Genomic DNA, 19,816 nt, shown 5'->3' with positions numbered 1-19,816 from the left:
TTCATCAACACCTAACAATTTCATGTTCTACCAAACTCGCTCCTAGCGTTAAGAAACACAGGTTCTATTGACTATTTGGATGTTAGATGCAGGGGCGGATTCAGGACGGACTTCTGGGGGGCGGTGGGTTGTAATACTCTTATTTAGAGCTACTTTTAAGAGCTCCAAACTCTGGTATGAGTTTTGTTTATATATAAAATAAGTAAGTTTCCTCTTCTGGGCGGATCGCCCCGATCTCCCCCTCTGAATCCGACACTGGTTAGATGTTTGGATGTTTAGATGTTAGATGGATCATAGATATTGCATGTTCAATATTTATGTACTGGTAGAATCGGTCTCGTCATTCATATGTATATTGAGAGATCGGATTTTGTTTGCACGTGCACGGAAAGAAATGCAAATATGTGGGTGAATAATTTCTACATTTTGTGAAAGTTTGAGTGTTTCTCAGGGGGTAGATTCCCACGGGTTACCCCCTGAATTCATCCCTGATGGTAAGTTTATCTTGGGTTTGCTATAAAGTTTCAAAACTATACAAATAATAACTTAAAATATTTTTGTTCTTCAAAAAACTGGAGGAGTTTAGGTTCCTGATCCGGGGCTAGAACCGCCACTGCCAGACTCATGAACGTTAGTTCCATATTTTAATTAACTGATTCGATTTTCAGTTTAGATTCCGTTCCAGCAGCGAGGCTATATGAGAGATGACCTTTACCTTAACATGGAATGCCAACTGTATGAACTTCCGCCGGGGAATCGAGCCCGCAGATCTTGTACAAAGCCGCAACGCTTACCGCTTAGAAATGAAGGAGCTCTATATTTCATACAGGAGCGTAAATAAGGGCCCCGCAGACCCAGCATTGCGGGGGAAGCTAAGTCATCAGGGGGCCCCAAGTGGGACGTAGAGAAAGGGCATCACTCCACGCTGTCTGCGGGGTGGCCCCCAAGCCTTTAGTTACGCCACTGATTCCATGTGGTTATACACATAATTCAAGCACAATAATAATAAGTTATATAATAATTAACTTACTTACTTAATCCGTCCTCTGTACTCAAGGGTATTGGAAAGTATACAAGAATTAAAACAAACAATCACAAATATATATACCGCTATCTTCTCAAAACTTCTCGGCACGAAATCTTCGCATTTGCGAAGTTTCCAGCTCGTGATCACACGAAATGGAAAGGAACCTACGTTTAAGAAAACAACAAAGAGGAATCAGTACAAAAACCTCACCGAAAGAAAGACTTTCAATGATTGGTGCAGGCTGCCTCTAAGCGTATGATTAAATGAAGCGGAATGCAGGAGGATAACTAGATGACCTTCAACTATATATACAAAAAAAAAAAAACGTGGGGAAATATATAAAATCAAAATTAAAATTCTACACACATGCTTTACAGTACGAATTTTGGTCCTGTATGTAAAGCACTATTCTTCTCACAGCTGTTTTCAGGAACGAAGGACATTGAGTGGAAGTATCAAGGCTAACTCAACACCTATGATTTTTTTGGTCTGGTGGTTCGAGTATTAGAGCGTTCACCTCTGGTGCACGCGGTAAGCAGTGGCGGATCTGGCCCGGACCGATGGGGCGTAGGCACCTAGGTTTTTCAGTGACAAAAGTAATCTTTTTTTTTTTTTTTTTTTTGAAAATTTATAGTAAATTCATTATATAGGTATCATAGTTTGGGTTCTGGCTGTTCCCCAGTTTTTAGCTTCTAGATCCGCCACTGGCAGTTAGAGTCCATTTCTGTCTTGAAAGGGGGCGCGGGTGGCTCAGTGGTAAAGCGTTCACCTCCGGTGCTTGGGGTCCCTGGTTCGATACCAGCTCGCGCCGTGTGGACTTTGTGCTGGACAAACACCGTGTTCGTGGGTTTTCTCGGGGTTCTCCCGTTTCCTCCCACTTCCTTGATTCCACCATTTCACTCATCTCTCATCATCACCGTCTCCTTTAGCCTAATTGGCATAGCCTTGGGGCGTAAAACTCAAAGATTTCATTTTTTCTGTCTTGAAAATGAGGTGAGAGTCAAGGCAAGATTTTTTTTTTTTTTCTTATCGAGAAGAGGAACACAAAATTTCTCGTCTCGTTTTCGAGTAGAAAATCGAAACTAGACTGGAAATTTCTCAAGTTTCGTGGGCAACACTAGTTCACACACAATTCTTAGAAATGAAATTAAATCTTTGAGTTTAACGTCCCACGATTATGTCCTTTAGGCTAAGATTGATTGATTTTGAGTTTAACGTCCCTTTCAGCAGCAATCCTTTAGGCTAAGGTAGACAATGATGAAAGCAAGCGAATGGTGATGGAAAAATTAGTAGAATGGGAAAGTTGGAGGAAACAGGAGTACCCCGACAAAATCCACAGACACCATGTGGCCCACCACACACTTACTTGGCCGGGGATCGAACTAGAAACCTCACACACAAAAGGTAAACGCACTACCACTGAGCCACCATGACCCCGCACTCATGTCTTAGAACTCAAACATTGTTTTAATGTTACATGAATTATAGTATAAGAACTAAAAATAGATAAAGTAATTATACGAACACAATCAAGAGTATTTATCATCTACACAAATCATTACAAAATATGCTTTAGAAGTGTTTCATACATAAACACAGAGTATTTCAAAAGTCCCTTAACACCCCTTTTAAAATTCGTATGGATGTATTTATATTGAATTTGATGTACGAAATATACGATAGCACAAGAGGCAAACCTTTTAGATAATGGTTCCCGGTCGGCCGCCATCTTGAATTTCATTTTTTTTTATTTCAAACAATAGGTGAGTCATGTGATACATGACCTTAGGCTAGAATTTGCTCAGGATGTCAAATGTGAAATCTAATTTCATGTATCTTAATTTGGTGAAAAGTTATGGACAACGCGAAGTGATGTTTACCTGGGTTACACAGTGTGCTCCACATGTACTCCGTGCTGGAAAACGCGCCTGTGTAGACGCCTCTCCTAATTGCTGTGAAAACGTAGCAGGGTAGCTGGGAAAATTTGCTCATAGATAATCTTGATGACGAGGATCACGAATTTTCACACCACATAATGTGTCCCTAAAGGTAGAAGTCCATTGGAGTGAGGTCTGGTTATCGGGCGGGCCATTCAACTCGCCAACGACGACCATCCATGCCCCCGAAAATTTTTCACCCACGTCTTGACGCACCCGGATGCCAAAGTGGGGAAGCGCATCGTCTTGTTGAAAAAACCGGGAAATATGCCATCTTCCGACAATATCTGATCGTGTAACATCTCCAGGTACCGTTCCGCAGGTAAAGTTTCATGAATGAAAAAAGGACCTATATATCCGCCAACACCATAACCTTGTCTGTACCAAACATTTTGGAGGGATCTGCCTATACGGGGTTCTCAGGCGACCAGTAGCGCATGTTCTGCCAATTCACCTCCCCATTTACGAGCAAGTAGGCTTTATCGGAATGGAGCATCTCCATCGCGAAGTTCGATTTAGTCGTAATTGCTCCATAGTCCACTCGGCGACCTAGAACGTCCTCGGATATGTGTTGCAGCATTTGCATGTTATATGAATGCCGCTTGTACCTCTGCAGCACTCTGTACACTGAACTGGGATTTACATCACATTGCACGGAGAGACGACGTGTGCTCCGCAGTGGTGACATCGAGAAGGAGGCCAGCACTGCCGTAGCTCTTTCGTAGTCCAGCAGTCGTGAACTACTCGGTTTGTTCCCGATCGCGCCTGTTTAAATTTGGTTGATAACTATGCAACTGTAACATGTAACACAGGGTGATGTTATGGATGACGCTGATTGAAATCGGCTGCTACTCCACAGGCACTTTTCCCGCTCCACAGTTTGACTATCTGCATGCGTTCTTCAGTTGTTAACGGCTTAGTTCACCACTGTTCACCATATCTAGTAAATAATAGATAAACATACTCACATTCAAGAAAGTTCTTTATTACCATTCGTAAACGGTATGTTTGGATACTTCAAATCAAACCTACAAAGATTCAACGCCTACACTATTCTCGCTCTAATTTTGCTTACGTATATAAACAGTAGTTTCTAAAATGCGTTGTGGTATCAAGGGACACCAAGTAGGATTCTTTCCGAAGAGGACATAAGATAGATTTGAAGTGAAGCAAGAGGATCAATTCCAAGAGAGACAAAAGACTAATTCCCAGGGGAATAGAAGATCGATTGCTAGGGGAACAAAAGGTCAGTTCCAAGGGGGATAAAAGACTGATGCCAAAGGAGACAAAATACTGACATACAAGCACACAAGACTAACACACACACTTTGATCACGCATGCACATAATATATAATGTAAAACAACGATTATTTACGCACATATCCTTATTAACTTCATTAAACTATAGTACTGTAATATTTAATATAAATGAAGTATATTAAGTATTATAGTGTGTGAAAGCAATTTAGTATGGTTTGATATATGCTTCCAAGAACTGAATACTCTTCGAAAATCTCAGGGGTAAATGCCTCCTTTCATCTCCACTGCTGGTGGCAATTATGATATCTAGTTTCTGAAAGGGAGTGGGTTCGATTTCTGGCTATGAAAAGTCATTAACCAAAGTTCTGTAATCCCTTTTCTTTCCCTTTCGAGGTCATCTACACAGTTAGCACCGTAAGATGGAACTTGTCACAAACTTCATGAGCCACAGGACCGAATGACTCGGGCAGACTTATTACTTAAAGAGACCCGGTGATCAGGACAGATTAGTGACTCAGACAGACTCATGTTCCGGAGAGACTAGGCGATCAGGACAGATCCGGTGACTCGGATAGTCTCATGATCCAGAGAGACCCAGTGATGATGACAAACTCGTTGATTCGAACAGATTCATGATTCAGAGAGACCTGTGGCTCGAACTGACTCATGATCCGGGAAGACCCGGTGACTCGAACATACTTATGATCCGCAGAGACCCGGTGACTCAGACAAACTCATGACCCAGAGAGACCTGGTGACTCCGACAGACATGATCCGAAAAGCCCTGGTGACCAGGACAGACTCATGATCTGGAGGGACCCGATGACTCGGACAGACTCATGATCCAGAGGGACTCGGGAACTCGGACAGACTCATAATCTGGAAAGATCGAGTGTCCATGAGAGACCGGTGCTCCTGACAGACGCATGATCCGAAAAGACCCGGTGACTCGGACAGACCCATGATCCAGAGAGAGAAAAAGAAAAGCTTGTTATCTCTTACAATTTTTGCTCTATAACGATAAACATTGAAATCTTAAATAGTTGATTTCTACCATTTCCTCTTTGAATAGGGTGTTAATGGATTCAAAATTGAAAGAAACCCTTACCGTTTTTACTCTATGAAAATCAATGTTTAAACTGGAAGTAATAGTACATTTCAACCATTTTCGATTTCCGCAGAATATTGTAGGTGGTGATGGTATGTTCTCCTAAAACGCTGAATTGATTGAAAACAAAACAAAAAAAAACTTGTCAAATCTATCAGCGTTTCTATTCTAAGGTGATAAGCATTGAAACCGGATATGGTTTACTTTTACCACTTTCGGTTTGAATAGAGAATTAACGGAGGAAATTGAACCTACTCTTGGGACGCCGAATCGATTATAAAACAGCGTTTCCCGGTAGCATTTTTTGTTCTGTGGAAACCGCAAGACTAGTAAATGTCAACCAATTCCGGTTTTCGCATAATGTTGTGGATGGTAATAATATGTTCTCTTGAGACACTGATGCGATTGCAGAAAACCTATCTAACCGATTGCTATATGTTACACTTTTTTGTTGTATAGCTATAAACGTAGAAAGCGAAAATAGTTGATTTCTACCACTTCCGGTTTGAATAGAGGATTAACTTACGATATAAAATCTATTCTTGCGACTCTGAATGGATTGCGAAAAAGACACTTCTCGATTATCTTTTATAATTTTCACTCTATGGAAATAAGTATTGAAACCGGAAGTACTAGTAAATTTCACAAAATTAATTTCAACCACTTCCGATTTGAATAGAGAGGTAACGTGCGAAACGCAACCTATTCTCGGGACGCTGAATCGATTGTAAAAAGCCACTTCCCGATATCTCTTACCTTTTTTTTTTTATGTTTATGATTTTATGTAATATGACGTGTGTCCTCTTTCAGTTTTGAGAACCATCCCTATTATTTTAATTGAAATCAATTAAGGATAGAAAGGTTATTTTCCCATTGTTACCCATTTGCTTCGTTCGGTTTTTCTGTTCCCACCACATCTAATAAAATTGCAGTTAAGATCCCGGACTTTTCCCCTGGAGATGTCCATCCGACGTCACCCGTTATCCAAAAAGAAGTGGAATTATAACAATGCATTAAGTGAAACAATTTTTAAATGCTTGCTTTTATGACACAACCGCATTAAACTCCGCATTTCCAAATTTTCAATTTTCTACAATGCATACATATATACATATATACCAAAATAGTGTTCCAGTGCAGCTTCCTGATGTTTGGATTTACCCTCTCCTCGGGAGAGATATTGTGGTAAAGAGCTTAGCTAGGGTGACTGGTTCGGGAATTGAACACAGACTTCCCCCGTTGCCAATAACTTCATATTGTAAGGAAACTTGCAGATGAAATAGACATGCTAAGAATATAAAATGTTCCTATTTTGCTATGAAAATGTTAATAGGGTTAATTATTTCAAATAATAAAGGGTGTCCCAAAAGTAGTTACTCACTTGTTGTTAGGTGCGGTAGGTTAAGCTGTATGATTGATGTTGTCCCACATAGCACACTACGTCCCTGGGATGTCCCATTTTGATCCCAATCTTCCCATTCGGTTTCCGGGATTATCGGGACAATGAGAAGACATCCCATGGGCGTCCTGCATGGGACATCCTGAAGGATTACCATGTAGGATGTCCACGGGACGTCCCAGATGGAACGGGAGGTCTGAGGGAAAACTAATAGACATCCTTCGTGGTCCCGTTGAATATCCCGTATCTCCGGATATCAGCGGACATCTGGATCTCCCGCGGAAATCCTGTGGATGTCCCGGGAGCACATTCGGATAATCCCGGGATGTCCCGTCGTCCGTTGCAGGGTCAGTCTCGGACATCCTGTGGACGTACTTGTGCTATGTGGGGTTTGTTTGTTTCCTTTTTTTTTTTTTTTTTTTTGTGGTGTAATGGTGCTTTTTTTCCTTCTTGTGGTGGCAGCAAGACGGTGTTCCACTACACTGCCCAGATTGTTCGTGACTTTTTGCACAACACCTTCCCCGGGCGATGGATTGATCGTCAGCGATTGTCCAGTGCAGTGGCCGACACGTCACTAGACCTCACCCGTCCCGACTTCTTCCTATGGAATATTTGAAGGACAAGATTTATGCAAGATGCATAAGCAGTGTTGCGGAATCAATGGCCCGAATCACAGAGGAATTCAACAACATTCCCATTCAGATATGTCGAGGTGCGTGCAGAAATGTGCGTTTCTGGATGCAGGTATGCATCGATGTTAATGGCCGCCAGGTGGACCTCCAAATAAAGAATAGCGATTAGATACTGTAGAGCACTTGTTTTTTACATCATTCCTCTGTATCTACAATTTTGTTTCATGCCATTCTTGTTTATAATAAAAATGTACTAATCACTGAAAAGGTGAGTCACTACTTCTGGTACACCATATATAAATATATATATATATATATATATATATATATATATATATATATATATATATATATATATATATATATATATATATATATATATATATATATATCATTTTGGGAAGGAAAGAAGAAGGGCGGCAAATCAACGTATCACCATAAACTTCGTTACTGCTGATTGAAAAGAGTATTCGTGTTATTTTTCAGTGGAGATTTCCATTAAAATATGGATTTAATATTTAAATCCCCCCCTCCAAAAAACACAAATGTAACTCCGATATAAAATGTCCATTAAAATATTTCTTCAGAAGACTTTTCAATATTAGGAAATATCAAAGAAAGAAATATCATCCGAATTCTCTCCCAAGGACAAACAATGCAATTTTATTGGTCCATGTCACAGGTGTGTCCCCGCAGTCACGTCTGCTTTTCACCACCATAGATAGTGTACGTAACTGTACAATTATATCTGTATACGATATTACAGACAATGGATATCTACATAGTTAGGGAAGAAAGATTTCTGAAAATTGATATTTTGCAATGTCGATTACTGTGGAGCTTAAATAAATGCAGAAAACACGAAGAATACTAAAGAATACTAAAGGAGTATTGGGTTCCTTATCCACACCAAAAACTTCTCATAATGAGAAAGAATGGGCTGAACTGAAAGGCAAGAAGTAAGCCTTCACTGCTGGTCCAGTGAACGTGATCCCGGGTTCAATTCAAGTTAGAAGAACACAAAAAATTAATTTCATCATTATTCACTTTATAATCTGTTTCGTTAAGCCTAAAAGGCATAAGTTTGAAACTTTAAACTTCTTTTTTTACTATGTAAGTAAACTAGTTACCTATGTGTAGAATTTGTTCAAATACAACCTCAAATACGTTATTATTTGATTTGCGATCTTATTTATTTCGAATCTCTGTAGGAGCTGGCTCAGAAGTTGAGCATTCACCTCGATGCATGGGGTGCCTGGTTCGAACCCAGCTCGCGTTAAGTAAGCTATGTGGTGGACACATACTGTGTTTGTGGGTTTTTCCGGGGCTTTCTCGTTTATTCCCACGTTCTTCATTCCACCATTTCATCAAATCTTATCGTCTCCTTTAGCTTGCATGGCATAATCATGGGACGTAAATTCAAAAGATTTCATTTGATTTTTTCTAATCTCGGATACAGCAATGACCTATTTAGTGGGGCTATCGGACTGAAGCCCCCCCTGAAATAAATTTGTTAGTTTTTCGCATTCCGCGTGCAACAATACGTAATCTTTCTTACCATTTCTAAGAATTTCATTGACTTTCCATTTTCTTATGCTTTTTGTTCAGAAATAATACTGTATTTGCCAAATTTCATTCCATGTAAGAAATGCGTTATTTTTTCTTTCTTTCATCCATTCCACTCTTCGGTTTCTTTTTCTTAGTTGTTACTTTCTTTCGTTTCTCCTACCATATTTTCGACCGTTGTTCTGATTCACATTGGCCATCTTCAGTAACACCAAAACTAAGAGGAACTGATAAGCGAAACTGGTGCTCCACACTAACTTGCACGGATATCAACATAACGGGACTTTAGTTATTGGAATATTTACATCGTTTAGTTATAAAGAAAGGTAAATGTTTGAATTAAAGAAAATCTAGAGAGGAGAATAAGTAGCCCGGGAAATTAGGTAGGCCAAGAGGATGCTTTCTTTTTCTTATATGAATAGAATGAAAGATTAGATTCACTGCTAAAATTTTGTGTGTATCATATCACTTAAGATATCACATCATATCACAATTCTTGCCATTAAAACTTCAGTCAGTATATTTCAACTTCAACTTGTCTCAATATTTTCTTTCAGGTAAAAACGTACACAGATAAAACTGAATATTTCCATTTTTTTCTAAAATTAAATCAGTTGAGATGAAATGAGATTACAATATTCAACGTGTGTTTGCAAGAGCATAATTTCTGATTTGCCTGGAGAAGAGGGATAAGATTTTCCAGCGATATACGAGTTTCCCTTTCTTTTTCTAGTATATTAGTAGTCAAGCGATTAAAATATATTTAATTTTCAAACTCATTCCCTCCCTGCTTTCCCGCGTTGTGCATAGCCCCCTGAAACAAAATCATATTTGCTTAATTCGTGAATTAGCTTGATTTCAAGAGACTTTACAATATAAAATTTACATATATTTTATTCTAAAAATTTGCTGGGTGTCAAAGAAGAATAATGAATTTGAGCTGACAAGGAAAGAGATGGAGATTATATATCGAAGTGGAAGATGGTTTATATACCAATAGAAAGCACCAATGACGCCTATTACGAAACGATAATAATTTTTTCCGTATGCATATACTGTGCGAATTATACGAATATAAAGGGTGTCCAAAAAATCCATTTCCACCCCTAGCAATTGCAAACGATGAGACAGATGCCAAAACAGAAAAACACGCGTTTGATCATTTTAAAAATACAACGATTCAAAGCAAAAAATGTTGTCCTAGGGCCACCCGCAGGGTCCCAGGCAGGGTCCAACTGAAAAATTGCAAAAGATAAGTGGGTCAAGTAGCATATCGTTCGAAATCTGTTGGGAAATGAAAGAAGACGGAACAAGTCTCGACTCTCTAAATTACCTAATGCAAAATTGCAGCCGGTCAAAATGTCAGCAAAAACGTCATTGTAAAGTCTATGGCCACCCCCAAAAAATCTGAAAAGGTGTGACAGATATCGAAACAGGAAAACATGTGTGTCATATTTTCAAAAGTACAATGACTGAAAGTAAAAACATTTGTCCGAGGGTCCCAAACAGGGTTTTACTCAAAATTTTCAAATGGCAAGATAAGTCAAGTAGCATATCGTTGGAAAACTGTTGGGAAATGGAAGAAGAAGGAACAAGTCTCGACTCTCTAAATTACCCTGTTTAAAATGGTGGCCGGTCATAATGTACATCTTCATTTCGATTCTCCGAGCGCTTTCACTTTCATTTAGAAATCGGCACTTGTTGTCATTACGAAACATTTTCACGTATTCACTGTTCCTGGTGCAAGAGTTTTCTTTTGTTTCTTTGTTTGTTGGAATCATTTTATAATTGATAATCCAAACAACGAGCATAAGTACCACTACTGTACGATCATAAACATAAGTAGAGGTAAGAGTCTATATTTTTCTAATGGCTCCAACCCTACTTATTTATGTTTGTGGTTGTACACTCCGCATCAAAAAAATTGCGACAGCTAACGCCGTGTAGTTAGGCCACCCAATATACACCTTCTTATCCCATAATCATGTCAGGTATCCCATAATCATGCCATACTCTCTCTCCTCCTTTCTTGTCTCTCATACGAAAATTAGCTAACACCATGAGCGCAATTCTTATTTCAAACTACACATGTATTAGCTTTGATAAAATAAAATAACAAAACCGAGACGAAACAAGATTCATAGGTTGATGTAGATAGAAACTGAAACACACAATGAAAACTTGAAACCAAGAAAATAACCTAAGATTATAAAGTATCCAACAGTAATATAAAAATAACGTTTGTTTTTACATAATTTTCAGAACTATTTGAATATATAGAGGATGCTTTAAACATTCATTATGTCAGTTTCATAATGGATAGCATACTCAATTTCCGATAGAACTGTATATCTTCAAGACACATCTAGGGTAATGTCAAAAGATTAACACACATGCTTTGTTTCCTCGTGATTCGATTGCAAGTTCGGTAGTGTTCATTGGACGTACTGAACTAAAATACATTATCATATACCCATTAGATAGAGTTGGCCATATCCTCTATTTCAGACTACTAATGCAAACTGAACAAAAATCAAAATCAAAACAAAGAAACAAAATGGAAAGAAAATGAGAGAAAGAAAGACAAAATTGAAGAGTACTATTTCACTGCTAAATTTCTATCAGAAATACCCTATATTAAAAGTCCAAACTGTATCATAATGAAAAGTTACAAATGCTCGAAAGGAAAAGTTTATGTTCCTCATAGATGTAGCATGTTTCAAATTTCAACGTGAATAAAACACATTAAATTATAGGATAGAAACAAATTTTGCGTCGAACTAGAATAAATAAAATTTGGTTTTCAAATACCCAAAGAGGTTACAATTTTCTAGTCTTTTCCGAAGATGTATCTGTTCTGAACTCCCAACATTCATTTCATCTCTTTCAGATATAACGTAATATGCACAGGTAAAATGAAAACGCTAAGAGCTCAAACGGATCATGGTGTCAGTCGGATGATGTAGAGCACCACTGGGTCGAGGATTCAAATCCGTAGTGATCCCGTAATTCGACTGAGACTCGATAACCCAGAGGATAAAAAAGAGATTTTACTTATTTCCTTGCATTTAAACAGTATTTCTTTCAGAGATGATCAGGACAGGGGATGTTATACCAAGAGCACGAAAAACACGACACCGAAGCTTCCTGTTAATTAGGTTCTCCAGACCAGGTATATTGAGCTCTTGCTCCGTTTTAACTTTGGAACATGAAGTGTGTGTGTGTGTGTGTTTAAGAGAGGGGGAGAAGTGAAAGATGCAAAGACAGGATAGGGAAACGTCAAGAAAGAAAGAGAGGGAAACGAAAATAAGTATGAAACATACCTATCATTCCAGTGTATGATGTAGAATGCACACACTGTTTACTTGAATTATCGTCAGTGATGCCTTGTAAGTTCTCCATCACAAGATGAATCTCTGTTTGCAGCCATTATATTATGCGAAAAAATCATACTACCTGATGGGGAATCGAAGCAAGGTTTTAAAGTTGGAAGTCTGATACTTTACCACTACACCACCGATTGTTTTATAAAAACTTGGTTTAACAAATGGTGTAGTGTTTCTTTCTGAGAACGATAAAATGAAAAGTATATACTGCAGATAAATGATGTCTTTGGAATGACCTCGTCATTCCCTTGCCCTTTCCCAACCAACATTCGTAAATCGTTTCTATCATGATACAAGTGTTTGCTTCCACATTCTCCCGTATTGTTTGTCCACTATAATAAGTCGGTTCTTCACAATCACTTTGTTAAAATTTAACCTTTGGCGTGAACAGGATTTGAACCTAAGTTAGATAGCTATATTTCTTACAAGGCCATTACTTTACCCCTACACTATCTTTTTTTTTTTTTTTTTTTTTGAAAATCTTTATTAACAGTTCTATCACATGTACATTGGACAGTTATAAAAGCAATACAAGAGCGAGTTGATTAAAAAAAAACTGGTTACAAATCTGAAAAGTTTACAGAATTGTTATGGAGCTAAGACAACAAAATAATTTGCGAAGTGTTGTTTATACTGCACATTCATTTGCTGCAAATGGTACCTTAAATAAGACAAATACACATCGACATGATATGGTCGATGTGTGGTGAGCACATAAAGAAGCGTATATGCAGCGAGCCAGACCACGCAGTTATTTTTTGCTTTAGGAAAATAGTTAAAATCTGGATATATTAGAACATCAGTAGCAGTAATATGCGATGGTGAAGAATGACAAATCTTACTTATGAGTGTACTAAATTTGGTCCATATATGTTGAATCTCTGTACAGTATTGGAAGCGATGCTCAAGAGTATCTATATTATGACAGTAGTCACACAGATTACAAGACACTATACCAAGCTGATATAGTCTGTCTCGCGTTTCGTATTTATTATTAACGATAAAATACCAAAGAGATCGTTGCTGGGTAGTTAAAAAGGGAGCATTAATATTTTGCCAAATATAATTCCAATGAAGTTGTGGTTCTTTCAATTGAATGTGGGGCGTGACGATATGTTGCGTTCTAAGATAATGTCGGTAGAGTGCTTTGACAGGCATTAACTCAATTTGTGCTCGTTCAATTAATGCATAAGCGATATCTAAGACGGGTTCACACAAGTGTGGGAATTTAATTCCCCAAGGAAAAATATGAATCGGAGCTACAAGGTCAATGCAACCGAAACATGCGGAGAGAACAGATGACGACACACTGACCCTATCGTTCGTAAACAATTCAATGCTTCTTTTCAGCAGTAGTGATTTTGCCTGGAGGGCTATGTTTACATAAGCTACGCCACCCTGAGCTGGTAAAAGCTCAAGTTGATCACGTGCAATTCTCAACAGCTTGTGTTTCCACTGAAAGAACAAAGTGTGACTGTTGAGGAATTTATATGTTTTTGTGGGAAGAGGGAAAATCTGACAGAAATACCACAAAAGACTCAATGCTTTTTGTTTGAGAAATGAATTCCTACTGATCAGGTTCATATTGCGAGGCTTATGCTGTATTAGATGACCACGTATTTTGTTTGCAATTATGTCAGAATTGTAGTGAATGGTTTGTTTGGTGTTATTGAACCATTCAATACCTAGGATTTTAACTGAGTCAGCAATCGTATAGTGCGAACTGTATGTAGTCCGGTATTCGGGGTGTATACATAGTAGTTTTGTTTTGTCTTTATTTAAAATCGCTCCAGAAATTTGTTGATATCTGTGTAAAAGGCTCTGAATATCTTCTAAGGTAGAAATACTGTTAACATAGAAATGAACGTCATCAAGATAACTTGCGACAGAAATGGAAGCTTGATATACTTGTATGCCAGTGAGTCTGGTTTGTGCCGCGTATATGAGAGGTGCAACCGAGAAACTGAATAAAAGGCTCGACATGCTATCACCTTGAAGAATACCATTACAGAAAGGAACGACACAACTGAGACTACCATTGAGTTTTAATTTAGTTGTCCTGTTATGATATACTCCTTGGAGCATGGACAAAAAGGCGCCATTGAAACCAAATTTTTGTAGAACTTTAAAAAGATACTCGTGTGATACCCTATCAAAAGCTTTCGAGAAATCGGTAGATAAAATAGCAACGGGCGTAGGAGAGGCAGTCTCATGATAGGCTATAAAATCTCTTATGTTAGCTAAGGCTTCATGAATTAAAGCTTGTTGCCCATGTCCATATTGACAGGAACTTAATAACTCTCCCACATATTGTTTCATACGAAGCGCGAGACATCGTGTTAAAATTTTTAAGTCCGCACTTAAAAGGCTGATAGGACGATAATTGTCTATGAAGTTAGAGTTAGGCAGTTTAGGGATTAATACAGTAATACCCGTGGATAGAGATTCCCCTAAGGTACAGGTATCTCGATATTCATTGAAGAGGTCCGTAAGAAACGGGGCAAGAATATCAATGAAAGTAATATAAAATTCTAATGGTAAAGAGTCAATACCAGTAGATTTACCACGTTTCCCTAATTGAATTGATCTCTTGACTTCATCAAGTGTGAAGGGACTCTTGAGATACTCTTGAGCATTTACATCTAGGTTTAGAGGAATAAAGTCCAAAAAAGATTCATCTTCATTATGTACATTAGGTTTTGTATACAATTGTTTATAATACTGAACAAATTGGGGAAGTACCTGCGAACCTTCATAAATTTGGCCATCCTTGCCCTTAATAGAAGAAATTAACTTTCGTTTGCCTCTGAGTCGTTCTTTGTGAATTTGTACGATGTTAGCTTGTTCCGTGTCATCGGCCTGGACAAGTTTGCTTCTAACAAAAAAACCGCGCATGCGTTGTTTATGCAATGACAATAAATGCGCTTTGATTTCTTGAATTTGAGGCCTGACCGGACGGCCTCGTAATTGTTCTTGCATGTATTCTTTGAGAAGACTAGAGTAATAGTTGTATTGAGTATTGTATGCCTGGGTCCGTTGAATACAATATTGTTTACTTATGGATCGAAATCTAGGTTTAATTCGCTTGTCCCAAAAATACATAAGTTTGCCCTGATAGCGTGATATTAACGGAAACAAGATCCGCCATTCCTCTCGAATTAAATGCTGATACTCAGGGTCCATAAGTATAGAGGTGTTAAAATACCAAAGAGGACTACTTCTCAAAAATTTGGATACTGGTAGGGTTATTCTCATAATCAGAGCATAGTGATCACTGAAACAAACAGGTTCAAGCTTAATATTGCGCACTTGTGCAACAAGTGAGCGGCTTATATAAAAACGGTCCAAGCGACTAGATGATTGTGAAGTATGAAATGAGTGACCCGGTTCAGCGGGTCGAAAATGACGCCACACATCCACTAAATCATACGTATTTACTATGCGCTGGAGTTCGGGAGAAAAGTTAAAGTTCGGAGTCTGGTCAATGGGTTGTAAAACGGAATTAAAATCTCCACCTAATATACAAGGGTGAGTACCATTAAATAGAGCCTGAGCAAGGTCAGTGTTGAAGAAATCTTGGCGCTCTCTCTTGTTATGAGAACCAGAGGGGACATAAATATTACATAATTTGATGCGTTCAAGCATACCAAGGGAGATTCGTTCATTTGGGTAATCATTAATTGTCTTAAAAGCTAGATCACTACGATAGATAATTGCTGTACCTAGCCCATTCTCTGTAAAACGAGAATAGCATGTATGATTGGAAAGAGAACCATATTCTGGAAGGGCCACTTCTTGAGCGAACAACACATCAATATCTGCTTTGTAAATAAAATCTCTTAACGCTTCTTGTTTAACAGGAGAAGTAAATCCATTTAGGTTAATGGTGGCAAAACTAAAACTATACATAAACAAAAAGAAAGTGAAACGAAGTGGTAAACACTGCATAAAGGGCTGAAAATGATACCACAATAATACAAAGAAGATAATTATAAATCTTCCCCAACAGGGGTACCAGCTTTCAACTTTTTCAAGGTGGCCCGTGTTCGTGCACCTGAAACAGGTGTAACATCTGAAGAGCGACCTCCTTTAGAAGTTTTTGAAACTCCAGTAACAGTTGCCTTTAATTTGGAAAGTTTACGTTTTTCATATACAGGGGCACTAAGATCGGATTCACTGGCGGAATCACTTGTGAGTGATTGCACATTCCGGTCACGGGTGGTATTCGAGTCGGCTACCAATGGCACAACAGACTGATTATCGTGGTCCATGGGAGCACTAGAATCCATTTGTAAATCCTTTACTGACTGTTGGTCACCTACCTGAGCTAGTTGTCCTTCCTTGAGAATTTCTTGGGCCTTGCATTCAGGAGTAGACTGAGGTACTGCAGTAGATTCCAGAGGGGCAATAACTTCCGGGTCAGTAGTACGATCTTCTTCCATTGGTAGGTCGGGGTGAATGACGGGATCGTGGGATGTTTCAGGTGCTGGAACGTCAGGACTTGAAGAAATACCAGGGTGAGCAGAAGTGAGCAGAGGAAATTCCGTATAGTTATCAGTATGCAGAGACACCTTTTCATGTGGGAGATTATACGGGGTACGAAGCGGTGGCAGTGGAGAACTGCGAACTGGCGGGTGAACTTTGAAGGGCGGACCTTTTTTCCGGGGGCATTCTTGAACAAAATGGTCCTGTGAATTGCACAACGCGCAAGTTTGGATTTGACCGGAATAACTACAAAAGAGGCGCAAACCACACACAGTAATAAATGAAGGAATATTTTGTTTAACCTTCATTTTAATTAATTTACGTCCAGTACGGGTGACATAGACATGATCCGCAGAATACTGTTCGTCTAGGATTGACTGTATTTCACCATACTGAGAAAACACTCGTGTTAACTGTTGATTACTAAGTTCCATGGGGCACAAAGACACCTTAACGACGGTAATACTGTTGTCAGCGAGATCGATAGGAAGTAAATGTTCCTTGTCACTATCGGTGAGTAGAAGATAGAATTCGTTCACACAGAACCTTGTTGACTAACTTAATATACAGTTGTTTCTTTATATAGTCCAGTTCAATGCTGTGTATTTGATCTATGGTTAATTTAAACGTGTTTCGGATCCATTCATGGACAAAAATTGTAGAAGGCTTTTGACTTACTTGACCAAAATTTATACGTAAGGTATTTTCACGTAAACAACTCATGTCGAAATTTCGTCGTAGAACGACCACAAAATCACTCGAAGAAATAAATATATGAAGAGCTAGAAGACACTAATAAATTCAATATCCCACTAAGATAATTGCACAGTATACAAACTTAAATTGACTCGTCGTGTGTTACAACACTAACAGCGAGCGAGAGACGATGTGAATAGCACGAAGTCTCACGAACGTATGATAAATGATGTCTTTGGAATGACCTCGTCATTCCCTTGCCCTTTCCCAACCAACATTCGTAAATCGTTTCTATCATGATACAAGTGTTTGCTTCCACATTCTCCCGTATTGTTTGTCCACTATAATAAGTCGGTTCTTCACAATCACTTTGTTAAGATTTAACCTTTGGCGTGAACAGGATTTGAACCTAAGTTAGATAGCTATATTTCTTACAAGGCCATTACTTTACCCCTACACTATCAGACCACCTTAAATTTCAAGCCAAATATTACTTACCTTAGTCCTGATCTTTAGAACGAACCAAAGTGCACAACGAAATTCATTTATTCGACGGCGTACAGAGAAATTAATGCCAACTAAAAAAGGAAAACATACAATCCAGGAGAAAATAGAGAAATAAAACATATTTTGCAGTAATTTCGCCGTGCAAGTTCAAAAGTACGTGAATAATAATAATAATAATAATAATAATAATAATAATAATAATAATAATAATAATAATAATAATGTTTGAAATATGTTTATTGGAAGCAAACTACATTACAGCCACGGCTGCCCCGAAGAAAGAAAGAAAAATGTTTTTACAAGCATAGGGCGCATACAAAAATAGATGAAATGGATAAAATATTAGTTCAAAAAATAACATAAAACATGCAGTATCTGTTACAAACTGGAAAAAACAAAAATGACAATAGCAAAAAAATAGGCATAATTAACATGCATATAGAAAAGGTATGCCATATCGGAAAAGTATACAGTGTAAAATTCAAAAATAGATTATTGACCATGTAGTTGTAACAGTTTACAAAATATTAAAAGAAAGAAAAATGTTCAAAAAGACACTATGTAGTTGTTACTACAAATTGAAAATAAATATTTCTAAGTTAAACACATCAAGTAAAATACAGTGATTCATAAAGCTAGTAATAACGACGAAAATAAAATAAGCATAAAAATACATATGACACAAATAAAGATCCATGACAAAGATTTTTTTAAAAAAAATGCAGTATACGTAGTAAGGAATGAATTAAGCATTGAAGAAAAGAAAAGATAATAGGAAAATAAAAGACGAGAGAATAATTAAAAAACCTAGCAAAAGGTAAAATGATTCTTGAAATGGCACCTTACAAACTTTATAGAATGACCTCCAGAAATATAATAAAAATAAGAAACAAACATGTGCATCTGTTCAGATTCAAAAAAGGTTCTTACAATTTGATTTTTAATATATATATATATATATATATATATATATATATATATATATATATATATATATATATATACAACAAATCCATACAGTATTTAGTGAAAGTACAAAACAAAATTAAGACAATCAGTTGCAAGCCTAAAAATATTGAGACGTTTCATAGTTTATTTTAAAAAAATTTAAAAAAATAATTCACGCACCTTCTTAAAACTCTTATGAAACAAGTCAAGAACCGGGAAAAGTTATTAGCTGTTTCTATACTTTTACAGATTGAAGACCTAGTTAGATATTTAATAATAAACGGAACGAATTTCCTAATGTTTCTGTAAGGAATTTTTAAAGAGAAAAAGTTCTCCAGAACAAAATCACCATGCAGAATAACATGAAAAAAATTCAACTCAGAGCCGACGCCTGTCAGACAGAAGGGTATGATTAAGATCCACCCTTATGTCTGACCGTATATCGTTATTATACCCTGACGTCTGACCGTTATTATTATTATTATTATTATTATTATTATTATTATTATTATTATTATTATTATTATTATTATTATTATTATTACCCGCTTCGTTGGGTTAAATTGAGAAAAAATAGTAATATGTTCCGTTACTCAGCCACTGTTTAGTATTACTAAAGCGCTCTTTCATATCGGTCATTTTCGATGTGTTTTATATATCTCTTCCCCACCCTATGTTGTGGGGCACGGCATCTGCAGCGTCATTGTTCATCTCAGCGAGCCAGAAAACTATGAATTCGACACTGGTATTGGTTATTTTGATCATTTTTATATGTCTCCTCCTGCTCTAAGTTGCGGGGCTGAATTTGATATTTTAAACAGAACCAGATGTGTCACTGTTAATCTGAGCGACTCTAAAAATTAT

General features: G+C 37.7%; 1 protein-coding gene across 2 annotated transcripts in view; it reads right to left on the bottom strand.

Annotated features, from left to right (window-relative positions):
* Positions 1-1,206, bottom strand: part of LOC145662451 (methyl farnesoate epoxidase-like) — a 72,748-nt gene extending 71,542 nt beyond the window's left edge. The window contains exon 1 of one of the 2 annotated variants that reach the window (XM_081728039.1): positions 1,031-1,206. The gene's annotated coding sequence lies outside the window, so the exon portion shown is untranslated. The remainder of the gene's footprint in view (positions 1-1,030) is intronic. The other variant, XM_081728040.1, reaches the window with a different exon arrangement.
* Between the last annotated feature and the right edge of the window lie 18,610 nt (positions 1,207-19,816).

The sequence above is a fragment of the Thermobia domestica genome, chromosome 10 (assembly GCF_964235325.1).
Source record: "Thermobia domestica chromosome 10, izTheDome1.hap1.1, whole genome shotgun sequence".
Taxonomy (NCBI): domain Eukaryota; kingdom Metazoa; phylum Arthropoda; class Insecta; order Zygentoma; family Lepismatidae; genus Thermobia; species Thermobia domestica.
The sequence above is the reverse complement of the archived record's forward strand: the minus strand, read 5'-3'. Positions and strand labels throughout refer to the sequence as shown.